At 41.1% G+C, this 14794-nt stretch overlaps 1 pseudogene across 1 annotated transcript in view; it reads right to left on the bottom strand.

Annotated features, from left to right (window-relative positions):
- LOC309562134 (kelch-like protein 35) overlaps positions 1–5967 on the bottom strand; it is an 88212-nt pseudogene extending 82245 nt beyond the window's left edge. Inside the window, exon 1 of the transcript in view lies at positions 5932–5967. The product of the transcript in view is annotated as a kelch-like protein 35 (transcript). The remainder of the gene's footprint in view (positions 1–5931) is intronic.
- Positions 5968–14794: the final 8827 nt, after the last annotated feature.

Here is a 14794-nt window from a genome sequence, read left to right as displayed (position 1 = left end):
TAGCCAAGTGATCAAAATCACATCCCAAATAAGTGCATACTGCTCATTTAGTCCATTATCAAAGTGTGCACAAAATATAAACATGCATAATAGTTCATAATGCAATAATAAAAGATGTGTATAATCCACTTGCTTCTATATATTGATTCTTGTGTGACAACTTGTAAACAAATGGTTTGGTTGCAACTCCTTATTACACCTAAGTGCTCCCAGTGCTCTCACCTTAGTGAGTAATCAAAAATGCCTTTTGATTACTATTGAATCAATCTCCATTGATGTTGGTTCAGTCCTGGTCCAGTCCTGGAGTCTCCTGTTTTTATAGGGTAGTGGTCCCTTTAGGGCGCCGTACGCCGCATGTGTCAGTATGTTAGGGCAAAACACAATAACCTCATCTATGGCACCTGTCTGTTCAATTTTTTTTAAAAAATGCTTTCTGATTGCATCATTTCCCGGGACTGTGATAGTGTGTCGGACAATCTGGTGCTAGCTGACGCTGGCTGGAGTGTACACTAACTGACTGACATCAATAGTGACACCAATACAGTGATCAGTGCTAGTATTGCACACTGTCACTGTACTGATGACACTGTCTGGGAAGTGCTGTCATATAGTAGGAATGAGGAGTGATAATTAATATTATAATTGTTGTTGTTGAGGCAAGAGTTTGCTAGCCGGTATGGAATGCAAAATTCCTCTATCCAAAAAGTGAAATATTCCCGCAGCAATACGGTTCATAGAGATGCATTTATTGAGTCCTGTGATGGATTAGGTAAAATATCTATTTTTCTGTGTCTATTTTTGTACATGTAAATATGCTTTCTTATTCCTTACTCAAAATGGCCACTAGCAGCTCCCCCTCCCATCGAGTGTAGCTCGTTTAACTAAGAAGGCGCCTCCATCCAGGACTACACCCAAGATGATGACACCTAGATCCTGGAGGAAGTTTACATTATATGGACATGCCCAATCAGAAGCTACAAGCAATCAGATAACGCTATCTTTATGTCGTTGTTGTCTGAACGAAGTATAACGAGTTATTTTTTTAATTGATTATTTTCTTTTTAACAGCATATACCAATCATAGTTAATACAGACTAAAATAGAGAATATATAGGTATATTTATTCACAAGACATGTATTCACAATAAATAGGTAGATTTGGGGTGACACAAAAATATAATTTCACATAAAATACAAATTTAAATGATAAATGCGAATGGGATATATTTGGTTCAGTAATAGGAGTAAAAAGAAAACAGTCAACCAACATACCCAACAGTCACTCCGCTGCAGTTGGAGTGAGAATAGGCTATGCAAAATGGGAGACTAATTCGCTAATATAGCGCTAAACCGGTTATAATAAAAAACTTTGAAAAACAAAAATAGGTTTTTAGAGAAAAATCTACTATAGTTAATATGACTGGGAAGGTAATCTATTTAACCTGAGCATATGATTTAAAGCATATAAGGAAACAACAATCAAATAATCGACAATGTATATTTACCACTTCAAAATGGCTGCTGGCTCAAATTGGTCTTTATCAGAGTCCTAAGATGGTTGCCTTTCCCAAAATGGTGGCTGGTTAGGGAGGAGTTTGCGTCTGGCGTCCTTCAGAGGTTCATGCGTCAAATAAGGGATGGAGCAAGATGGAGTATGTACAGTGGGTACGGAAAGTATTCAGACCCCCTTAAATTTTTCACTCTTTGTTATATTGCAGCCATTTGCTAAAATCATTTAAGTTCATTCTTCTTCCTCATGAATGTACACATAGCACCCCATACTGACAGAAAAACACAGAATTGTTGACATTGTTGCAGATTTATTAAAAAAGAAAAACTGAAATATCACATGGTCCTAAGTATTCAGACCCTTTGCTGTGACACTCATATATTTAACTCAGGTGCTTTCCATTTCTTCTGATCATCCTTGAGATGGTTCTACACCTTCATTTGAGTCCAGCTGTGTTTGATTATACTGATTGGACTTGATTAGGAAAGCCACACACCTGTCTATATAAGACCTTCCAGATCACAATGCATGTCAGAGCAAATGAGAATCATGAGGTCAAAGGAACTGCCTGAAGAGCTCAGAGACAGAATTGTGGCAAGGCACAGATCTGGCCAAGGTTACAAAAAGATTTCTGCTGCACTTAAGGTTCCTAAGAGCACAGTGGCCTCCATAATCCTCAAATGGAAGACGTTTGGGACGACCAGAACCCTTCCTCGAGCTGGCCGTCCGGCCAAACTGAGCTATCGGGGGAGAAGAGCCTTGGTGAGAGAGGTAAAGAAGAACCCAAAGATCACTGTGGCTGAGCTCCAGAGATGCAGTCAGGAGATGGGAGAAAGTTGTAGAAAGTCAACCATCACTGCAGCCCTCCACCAGTCGGGGCTTTATGGCAGAGTGGCCCGACGGAAGCCTCTCCTCAGTGTAAGACACATGAAAGCCCACATGGAGTTTGCTAAACACCTGAAGGACTCCCAAGACGGTGAGAAATAAAATTCTCTGGTCTGATGAGACCAAAATAGAACTTTTTGGCCTTAATTCTAAGCGGTATGTGTGGAGAAAACCAGGCACTGCTCATCACCTGTCCAATACAGTCCCAACAGTGAAGCATGGTGGTGGCAGCATCATGCTGTGGGGGTGTTTTTCAGCTGCAGGGACAGGACGACTAGTTGCAATCGAGGGAAAGATGAATGCGGCCAAGTACAGGGATATCCTGGACAAAAACCTTCTCCAGAGTGCTCTGGACCTCAGACTGGGCCGAAGGTTTACCTTCCAACAAGACAATGACCCTAAGCACACAGCTAAAATAACGAAGGAGTGGCTTCACAAAAATTCCGTGACTGTTCTTGAATGGCCCAGCCAGAGCCCTGACTTAAACCCAATTGAGCATCTCTGGAGAGACCTAAAAATGGCTGTCCACCAACGTTTACCATCCAACCTGACAGAACTGGAGAGGATCTGCAAGGAGGAATGGCAGAGGATCCCCAAATCCAGGTGTGAAAGACTCCTGGCTGTATTAGATCAAAAGGGGCCTTCTACTAAATACTGAGCAAAGGGTCTGAATACTTAGGACCATGTGATATTTCAGTTTTTCTTTTTTAATAAATCTGCAACAATGTCAACAATTCTGTGTTTTTCTGTCAGTATGGGGTGCTATGTGTACATTCATGAGGAAGAAGAATGAACTTAAATGATTTTAGCAAATGGCTGCAATATAACAAAGAGTGAAAAATTTAAGGGGGTCTGAATACTTTCCGTACCCACTGTACATACTCCATCTTGCTCCATCCCTTATTTGACGCATGAACCTCTGAAGGACGCCAGACGCAAACTCCTCCCTAACCAGCCACCATTTTGGGAAAGGCAACCATCTTAGGACTCTGATAAAGACCAATTTGAGCCAGCAGCCATTTTGAAGTGGTAAATATACATTGTCGATTATTTGATTGTTGTACTTTCCGTACCCACTGTATGAGTGTGGATGAATGGATGTCTGTCTGTTTGTGTTGATGTGTGTCTCATCTCTCCTCTGGGTTCTTTTTTATTATGTATGGAACAAAAGGGCCGTAAAAATTACAATAAGTCAAACCCAGAAGGAGAAACTTCCTTCCCATTGGTTGGGATAATTTAACCATTAACTGGTTGGGTCATTAGGCAACACCTCTACTAGTCACCATGTATGTTGGATATTAAAAATATGTGATAATAATTTCTTCATCTAGTTATAGTAATAATAGAAATTTTTAATCTGTCCAGATTCCCATGGTCCAGGCATTGCCATCTGATATCTTTGTAATATCTCTTGACAGGTTCAGTTCTGGTAACACCGTTTAATGGGTGTGAATATTTCTACCATATATATATATTTATATATATCTTAATTAAGACTTAGCGATAAATTATTAAATTGATACCTAATACCCTGGGATTATAATTGTTAGATATATGTTATACATTCAATCAAAAGGGTTATCTGCTAGAGAATTACTATGCTAGTTAATAATATAATCATCACATGGTCTGCGATCTATTATATGAAATGAAATTTAAACATCACTTACTATATAACTGATATAATATAACTCCCTTGGGGGATTGTCCGTATAATCATAAAATCCACATCCCCTCTTGGTATATGATGGGACACGGAGGTTGTAGATGCTTATGATTATATTAAATTCATTTGAAGATACAGTTCTAATAAGTCTTAGTTAATGATCACAAAATTAAGTAGAGTTTTTCTTTTCATGGTTCCTCTGTTATTTATCTTCCCATAGTTGAAACAATGGTTTCTTTGCTAGATAATTGATGACACAGCTGCTCTCCTGAAACTGGTCTAGTATCTGCCATTGTGTGGAAACACTTCATGGCCAAAACACAATGTTTACGATCTCCCCTGATACTTCCCTTTTCAAGATCAGAGGATATAGGTGTTTAAGGAAGTGTCAATAGTGGCTTAACACTGTTCAACAATAAACAATGTATCCTTGAAAACCAAGAGTTTCTGACTGAGCTTGTGGTGAGGTAATTTGAGGCCTATGGCATTTCATAATTCCTTACATGTAATATGAAAAATATATGTCTATTTCGTATCATAAGCCTGACAACCTACTTGCCCACGACACTAGCCGCTCGCCTATATAACCCCACGTACCCAGTAGCTATAAAGGAAGTATCATTTATCTGAACACGTTTTCAGTGTAGTTCTTCTCGTGCATGCACCAGATTATATAGGCCAAATCAGGAAGGGGGCAGATACTCACCAGACGATTGGTCTGATCCAAAACAGCTGGCGCCAAAAAGTGGGGCCCCTGGGTTGTGAACCAACGGACAGCCGACCGAGAGGACGCCGAGGTGGACCAATGCGGACGGGGCGGGAACTGATCACCTCCGAAGTACAGTAAGACATATTCTGATACCTTACCAGTACAACCTGTCTCCGTCGTTGGTCTATTTCTTTGTCTCATACGGCTGTCAGCGGTCACCAAAGACAGGTAGTAACTTGCCCGGAGCCTAATTTTCGAACCTGTCATTTTAAATATCTGATTATCTGCTGCCCGGTTTTGTGTTTGTGTAAATATGTTATCTGGTCTCGAAGGGAGAGAAATGACTCCCCCTTCCCTTCGCATCTGTGTGTTTGTGCAGAAAGGGAGGGAGAACCTGAGGAGGAGTGCTGTGCAGAGGGTATTGAATTGACACGCAAATTCCCTATTCGCGGCACCCCGGAAGTGTCGAGTGCACGTCACGGTTGGTGATAGTGCAGAGACTCTGCAAAGGCTTCCTCTTCTCGGAGAAAGCCCTCACCTGATATGTCATGTCCTAAATGTATATGTGGATTGATGTTTGGCATTAATGAGGGTGGCAGGGGTCTGTTGAAGGTGAAAGAATTAGGCTACAGCCAGGAGCTGTTAGTGCGCCACCCTCTGAAGCCTGAAATACCTGAGGTTTTATTCTTCTGCCTGAACGTTCACTAGGGAAAATAGGAAAGTCTGTATAGCAGAGATAGAGAGATGGGACAGAAAACAGTTAAACCATAAAAGGGAGTTTTAGCATGTGACCTGGTGACAGAAAGGGAGGGAGCAGAGCATGTGAAGAAATGGGAAAAGTTAGCAAAAGTATGTGGGATGACCGTGAGTGGAAGCTGGCTACAGCCGGGGGAGTGGCGGAGAATAATGATAAAGAAAAACAAGGTGTTCTGACAGGGAACAGTGGCTAGAGCAGGAAGTGCAGCACAAAGACAGACGGTATATGTGTATCGGTGTATGTGTATCATCAATGCATTAATAAGAATGAACCGTTATGTGTGCTGACTGAAAATAAACCAGCCACCGCCCTATGATGATTCTAACACCTGTCACTCCACTGAGTCCCTCCCAACCTCAAACGCCCCCCTTGCTGCCCATGTTTCCAAGCCCGGCCCAACCCACTAAAACACCCTCGATGGCCTCTTCCAGAGCAGCCATCGTGATACACCCAGTCAGGATACCGGAAGGCCTATACGCCCTGTAACCTCCGTGGACCTAGTCCTGAGGGCAGACAGTACCTATTACGTGCCTCCCCCACTGACCCAAACTCCTATCATGCCCAACATATTAGGGTCAAATGCTGATTCAATGGCAAGACCTGATGTGAGCTTGCACTCATACCCTCTTTCTCAATATCTCCCAGCGTCCATGCCGGAAGCTCCCTGTCTCTCCCTACCCAATTCCTAAGTACCTGATTACTTGGGACCTCGCTCCCCCAGCCTACCCGGTACCACGGGCATCAACAATAAATCCTGGGCCAGTACCCGATGCCCCAGTGATGTATATCACGTTCACTCCATCCCAAGCATCCACTCTAGTGACCACTCTGCCAGACCCAGAAAAACAATCCATGCCCTTTTACTAAAGGTTGGCCCAGGTAAAAAAAAAACCAGCAGCATGGAGAGACAGAGTCGGTTTATGTGAAATAAAGGCAGGGGATGCCTACTGGCCAATCATGGAATTAAGTTTCCAGGATGCAAGTATTGTCAATGACAATACCTATATTTCCGGTGTGGAATTCTGTGAACATTTACGTGAATGGGCAAGGGAGAGACTGGCCGGCCAAGCCACTAGCATTCAGGATAGTACCCAGAATTAGACAGAGTCAGTAGAAAAGTTTTATACCAGGTTGTCACAAGTCTTTTCAGATTTAGGATTCACCGTGCACAACAAAGTACATCTGTCTTCTGTCATCAGCCTTTGTGACGGGCCTTAAAGAGTCAATCAGGAAAGGCCTCATCATGGCCGCCCAGAGTCAAGGACCTTGTGTCAAATGGAGCCCTGATACCCTGCACATCTCCATGCAACACACCTTTGTTTCCTGTGAAGATGCGAACCCCTAAAGGGGAACCGGAAAAATACAGGAGGGTCCAAGATCTCCAAGCAGCCAATGAAGCCATGATTCTGGGCACACCAATTGTCCCAAACCCCCACACTCTGCTTGCAGGAGTACCCCCAACAGCAAAGTACTTCACAGTTGTGGATCTGGCAAACTCATTCTTCAGTGTTCCCCTCCATCCCTCCTGCAGGTACCTTTTCACATTTACCCATGACCCTTCCACCCTCCTTTCACTTCCTGAGGGGGGAATAGAGGATGAGCCAAGTCCTGACTTGTCACCCCATGACTGAATTGAATTCAAAGGAAGCTCGAGGCAACCATTTTGCAGATTCAGCAGCCAAACAAGCAGTCTGTGGACCGCGAGAAGTGGAAAGAAGGGTGATATCAGAAGATCACCCAGTACTAACCCTACAAACTTTACCAGTAGGCAAAACTTATCTGAAGGAATTACAGGAAGCAACATGCCCGGTCGAGAAGGAAATCTGGAAGCAGAGAGGAGCAACCCTCAAAGATGGACTATATGAGTGCAACAAGAAACCCTGCTTACCCAGGAACATATACCCGGCTGTTGTACAATGGGCACATGGAGCTGCCCATCAACAAATACTATGGGTCACCAGGAATCACTCCACTGACTAACAACTTCTGTAAGTCATGCACTATTTGTGCAAAGTGTAACCCGGGACGCACAGAGAAGACGCCACAGAAATACCTGGCAAAGCCCTTGTACCCTTTCCAAAGGATACAAATTGACCACATCCAAATGCCAAAGAGTGGATGATTTGAGTACACATTGGTAGGGGTGGACATGTTCAGTGGATGGCCGGAAGCTTACCCTGTAACCAACATGACCGCCAAGACAACTGCTAAGAAAATCCTCGCTGAAATAATTTGCAGATATTGGGTCCCAGAAATGATAGAGAGTGACCAGGGCCCCGCCTTCACAGCAGCAATAACCAATCAAGTGTGGGCTGCACTGGGAGTTACCTTAGCCTTCCACACCCCCTACCACCCCCAGAGTAGTGGGAAAGTTAAAAGGATGAACAGTACCCTGAAAACCTGAATGCTCAAAATGGCCCAAGAGACAGGTATGCGTTGGCCAGACAGTCTGCCCATTGCCCTATTCAGCGTCAGATACACACCGAGAGGGGAACATTCCCTTTCCCCTTATGAGATTTTATTTGGTTCAACTGTTACAATTGCAGTCTGATGTGTTGACTAACTATATAACCACATTATCATGAGAATTAACCCAAATACATGCCCAAGTGTTTTCTTCCATTCCAGATCCTGAATAAGATACAGATACACACCAACTGCTACCTGGAGATTGGGTACTGGTAAAGAAATTTGTGAGAAAGCATTCCCTTGAACCAAGATATGATGGTCCGCTCCAGGTTCTGCTGACCACAACCACTTCTGTCAAGTTGGCCGGGAAAAACACTTGGATACACGCTTCTCACTGCAAGAAGGTTCCAACCCCTGAAGACGAGGCCCAGCCTACGCCATGATGGCAGTGATATATATTTTTTTCCTGTTGAACTTAGCAAGGGCTCAACAAGCAGCCGTTACCAAGAAAGATAACTTGATTAATTATCTTAGCCATACTCGCACTAATAATCTGCTGTGTATTACCTTGCTTGAAGAAATTGCTGGAAAAGGCTGTAGACAATAGTATCTCAACCTTCCTAAACCAGGAAGAGGATGATCTCTATGCAGAAGAGGAGAAACTTTATACCCCATTACAGTCCTTCCTTGCAAAACATAAAAGTATTTTCCCGTAGGGACAGCATCTGACTTCCTCATGTGCAAAGCCTGTGACAAGGGGGGTGATGGGATAGCCATCACCCGTCTAACGTACAGCACAAAAGAGTTCCAAGGCACATATGGACAGATGAGTTAGGAGGGTGCAGGGACAGAGAAAATAGTAATTTCAAGGGGGGACTGTAATGGATTAGGTAAAATGTCTATTTTTCTGTGTCTATTTTTGTACATGTAAATATGCTTTTTTTATTCCTTACTCAAAATGGCCGCTAGCAGTTCTCCATTGTATCGAGTGAAGCTTGTGTAACTAAGATGGTGCCTCCATCCAGGACTACACCCAAGATGATGACACCTAGATCCTGGAGGAAGTTTACCTTATATGGACATGACCAATCAGAAGCTACAAGCTATCAGATAACGCTATGTTTATGACGTACTTGCCCACGACACTAGCAGCTCGCCTATATACCCCACGTACCTAGTAGCAATGAAGGAAGTATCCTTTACCTGAACACGTTTTCAGTGTGGTTCTTCTCGTGCATGCACCAGATTATATAGGCCAAATCAGGAAGGGGGCAGATACTCACCAGACGATTGGTCTGATCCAAAACAGTCCCAGCACAGAATCGTCCACAGAGTACTTGTAACAGATGATAAAATCCAGCCGAGTATTTGTAAATATTACAATGAACATCGAAGTCCCACTTGTCATTCATGTCATAGCAAGCATAGAGACACTACAATGCAGCATAATACGTCCAATCTATAATATGCACCTAGGTAGCTTCCATGCATGCAATATTCTGTGTTATATTCTATAGCTGAGCTCCCATAATGATGAATGAATGAAGGTGTGAATGTAATTTTAACAGCTAAAAACTTCCCCTGAAATACTAGTGAGAAAATCAGTCAGCGCAGATCGACACTTCCCTAGGTAATAAGGCGGAGATAGTTGAATAAATTATCACCTTTTTTATGCTCTATCCTAAAGTGCTACTGCAATTATTGTAAACAATCACTCTTACATAAACGTGACGAATCAGTGCCACAAAATTCCATGTAAAAAATATAATGATGAAACTTCACATTCATAAAGTGCATAACAAACATATACAGTGAATCCAAAATGAAGTATCATGTTAAAGCAATCTAAAAATCAAAAACCAAAAAATTGGCCCATATTTTCTAAAGTTCCAGAAAAAGAGTAAGAAAAAATTGTGCATGTAGTAATGTTCAAAATCTTCAAAAGCAAATCTGCACAATCCTTCCACTGATAACCCCAAACTGACTTTCCAGATGGAGTGGCTGGTAAGATTATAAACCGAATATAATAAAAATCTCTCGCGCTCAAACTCAAATAGCACAAATGCATGCCGCTGCTTCAATTGATCAAAAATAAACATATAGTGAAACTCACACCTAATTGATTGAACACACCAGCAAATAAAATGATAGTGAATAAATAATTAATGATTAATTATATAAAGTTTGAAGAAGGTACTTCTTAAAATTAGGAGTACTGTAACCATATTCCAAAATACAAACCAGCTTCAACGTCTTGTTATAAAAATATCCAGCAGATAACCCTATAGTTGGTATCCCCATCTTTGTAATCAGGCCCTCTCATAGAGATGTACGGAGGTGAAGAAAGGAGAATCCACATAGCGTAAATCCGCAAAACTGTATCAGTTTATTAAAAACCGCAATAGTATCACTCACATTTTAAAAGTGTCCCCCCGACACTAAGGATCAAGTGCTTTTTGTGTAAATGTATCCGTATTGCCTCCAGCTGTCACTCCAAAGCCACGAGCGTGATTCTGACATGCGCGGTGGTATCCAACGTCCTGTCTCCGCCCGACTAGTTTCGTCATTCGACGTCCTCACGGAACGGCAGGATGTTGGACACAGCCGGGCCATCTTTATAGTGGGGAATCCACCCACTCATAAGCACTAAATCCAAACATAGTATTCGTTATAAGAACATTTATTATTACATCGAATTAAAACATGACGTCCACTGAATATATCCCCAATCTATTGACACTTTTTATTATTGATTTGTAGAGCTAATATTTCTCAATACCCCAAGTACACATTTATGCACTCAGTGTCCACCTCTAATTATAACCAAATTCTTATTGTTTTTAATACATTTTTTTATCTGTATATACATATGAAATAAACCTAGATATATAAGCTCCAATTTATTATCCATTCCATTAATGTTGTTCTTATTATTATTAATAATAATAATAATAATGTTATACAGAATTTATATATTATTTTACCAAATGTCTTTATCTCTTAGAAGAAAAAACTTTAATATTATCAATCCTACTGAGTAAATAGCTCTTAAAGGGGAAGTGTGTCAATCTCAATCCCATTACTATTGTTATTAATCCACTACATTATCATGTCTCTTAGAGGGAAATTGTACTAATTTCATATTATCTGCTTCATTAAATATCTTTTAAAGGTGAAATATACTTTTATTCTACATTAGTAATTGCCAGGCATCCATGTTTAGTTTTATAAAAGTCTATTCATCTAACATTGTTAAAGAAATTAGAGGGAAAGCCTAAGAAATTAGATACTTAGTATATACTCATTTATGCCTATTTACAAAAGATATGTAACTGTAGAAGTACTTTCATTTCCTGAAATATACGTAACTGTAGAAGTAGTTTCATTTCCTGAAAAGATATGTAACCACTAGCTAGTTTCGTTTCAAGAAAAGTATCTAAGACAAGGCTTTCCCTCTTAGAAGGATGATGAATAAAGGTCAACCTTTATTCAGGGGAGGCCGAGTCAGATAAACAAAGTGTATTTTAAGTTAAGCTGGGGGGACAAAAATTAGACAAGCTAGTACCTTTTCTGTACCTTGTCTCCTCGTACAAGTAAATAAACTTCTTAACTTAATCCTGAGTGTGGTCTAAGGTAAATTTCCCTCACAAACTTGGTCCTTCAAGCCGGAACCCAAGATCCTATGACGGGACCAGATCACCGGTGACCGTTACCATATGGGGAGTCCCAACACACGGGATTCTTTTACTGCAGAATTGTCTGAATTGACGTCAACAGAGGCCGGTCTACCAACTGGTCCCTATCAGGTGATGGGTTCCCAAGAATTGGCAGAATAAAAGACCCATTTTGGTTCAAGGTAAGAGTGACTTATAATTTGTTTTAATTTGGTTAGAGAGTCTGTGTATGTATAATTGTCTGTGTGAGAAGATCTTTATAAGAATACCAATATTTTTTAGTGGAACACAGAACTCTGAGAGTCTGTGTAAGTCTGCGAGTTAACAAAAGTATTGTGTATAAATGTAAGAATACCAATATTTTTTAGTAGAACACAGAACTAGGAGGGTTGAAGAAGTGCAGTAAACCGCTCAGAGAGTCTGTGTATGTCTGCCAATTTACAAAAGTATTGTGTATATGTGTCTGTGTGAGACCTTAACTAACTCCGTGCGCATGTTAAAATGTACTAGAGATGTATGAAACAAGAAGAAATAAGTGAGAATACCAAATACATGTTATCTGAATTTAGATAGAATAAGTTTATTGTGGTGTCAGTGTCTTTAAGTGTTATACTTCGGAACTAAAAAAAAAAAAAAGGGTATTGTCAGTGTCTGCCAGTGCATGGCAGCCTTCCAGTGAAGAAGAGACCCTGACACCATAATATTTAGTGCTTTGTTTAACTACTGTTCTGTTTTAAGATGGGTAAAGTCCCTGGTAAGAGACCTCTGCCCAATGTACCTAAGCCTCCACGTAATAAGTAATATTATGAAGAAAAAGAAAGAGAGCGGAACAAATGACATAAGAGTTATAAAATGTAATTAACATGTAAAGAGTATGTTATGAGAATATTTCTATGGTATGATTAATATGTAGATCTATGAATTAATAATTTAGCAATCCCATGGTTTTCAGGGAATCCAGAGTGGGACATAAAGTATTTGAGAGCGGGAGGACTAAATTGGTTGCAGTCTGCCCCCATTAAACAAGTAGAACAACAATTCCCAGATAGCCAGCATGGTGTGGGAGGGGAACAGGGAGCAAGAGGAGAAGAAATTCCAAGGGAAGATAAGGCTGCCACAAGTACTTCATCGCCTGACTCCATAGTGGTGTATTCCCCTATTACATGACGATTAGTGTAGAAAGTAAGATCAGGGATGCATTTTCCATATATTATAATGGGAACTTATGTAGTAATTAAGCCCATAGATAAGCCTGAACTAAATGATATAATAATTGACAGAATTTTGGGATCTGACTTAGACTCGGAGTTGACTGGACACCAGTTTGCAACTTTGTTTTTGTTTGATAAATTGGGTGATAGACTGATATACAAATGAAACTGTTGTATCTTTGGGAAGCCTCAATTTGTAATAGTAATAGTATTGGTATCTGGACGGTAGAAGTTTTGGAGCGTTGTTTGAATATCAAAAACGATTAGCTGACTGCTCAGATTGTAAAACTGCATGTAAGATGTGTGTGTATGTCCTAATTGCTCGTAGCTAGCTAATATTGAGGACATGTTGCTTGTATGAAGATGTTGAATGCTTGTTGTATTGTCTTTATTAAATGACAATGTTACATGAATTAAGACAGAGAATTAAAGTTAAGTATGGCTGATTTGTAACATAAGATGTGTTACTTATGTTTGAGGGTCTGTGTAAGTTTAGCATTGGAAGAGTTAAGTAATGAAACTGAGACAAAAGTTCTATAAAGTTGTAAATGAGAAAAGTAAAGAAATACAAAAGGGTTATAGTGTAGGTACTGAAACTGAGAAAATGGTATATGAGAAAGACAGAAGTCTTTGTGTGTTTAAAAATAAATCATTTGTAGCAGAGATGGCTGCATGTCTGTCCAGATTCCTCCCCCTCCCTTCGCGTTTTTTGTGGAAGGAGAGAGAGAAATGGTGAAACTATTGCAGACATTCCATCCCTTTTTACTGTCTTTAAAGTGGAGTTCCGGCCTATTTTGCAACTTTAGTGATTCCTGGAGTGCTCGCTATGCTGATCAACAATTGGGCATTTTCAATTTTTTTCAGGGGTCCCTTACCTTATTTTCAGGGCATTTTTTATTGTACTTCCTCCTTCTCCCCCCCTCTGTGGCCACGGCCACCGACATCACTTCCGCCTTTGCATTGCATCCTGGGAGCTGTTTGTCATCACTCCCAGGAGGCTGGAATCAGGAAGAACTCCCAGAACACTCCCTGGAATCAGGAAGAAGGACACAGCAGATTACACTGCGGCTTCAGATGCCCACATCCAAGATGGCCACGCCCAGACAGCATTTTTAAAAGTAAGATTTTGACAAAAATCCAATACCGTACACCTTGTAAGTATGAGAATAGCAGTTCTGTAAAGGGCGATGGATTAGTATTATAGGGGTGTTTTTAGTTTAAAAGGGTATTTGAGGCCGGAACTCCGCTTTAAATGATTGTGTCTGTCTGTGAAGCAGAAGAGTTATGAATATCTAAGAAATGAGTAATATACTGTAACTAGTGTTGAGCGAACACGGACTGTATTATTCGTGTTCGTACCGAATAATTGGATTTTTTGTACCCGAACACGGACACGGACACTTTACTGTATGTTCGGGTAAAAATCCGTGTTCGGTCGTTTTATTTCCGGGTTTTGCATGCTTTGGCGCTCTTTTCATGGCGGGCTTTCAACAGCCAATCAACAATCGTTTAACTGGTGTGCCTTAAGCCATCCCAGCCATGCCTGCAAATGTCTCAGTAGCTGTGATTGGCCGTCTGAAGCATGTGACCAAGTCTTTATAAGTTCGAGGCAGCCGCAGCGGCGTCATTATGCTGCTTAGATTCAGGGACAGAGCACACATCAACGTGCTGGCTGCTGATTAGGGAAAGATAGGCAGGAAAAAACCATTTGTGTCCGGATAGAATTGAGGGACAGGTCGGAGTGTTTAGGCAGGGCGAGTTGTAGGCATTTTAGGGATAGAGTCTGCTGAATTATAGGGTCAGTGTCTTCTACAAACTACAATCGATATTGCTGTGTGGGGGGTGGGGTCTGCACTCAATCCTGATCTACGATCTCTTCTCAATCCTGTTAGGGACAGAGTCTGCTGAATTTTAGGGAAACTGTGTTCTACAAACTACAATCGATATTGCTGTGTGGTGTGGGATTGGAGATA

Source organism: Pelophylax lessonae (genome assembly GCF_965119305.1).
Source record: "Pelophylax lessonae genome assembly, chromosome: 8".
In the NCBI taxonomy this organism is placed as follows: Eukaryota; Metazoa; Chordata; class Amphibia; order Anura; family Ranidae; genus Pelophylax; species Pelophylax lessonae.
The sequence above is the reverse complement of the archived record's forward strand: the minus strand, read 5'-3'. Positions and strand labels throughout refer to the sequence as shown.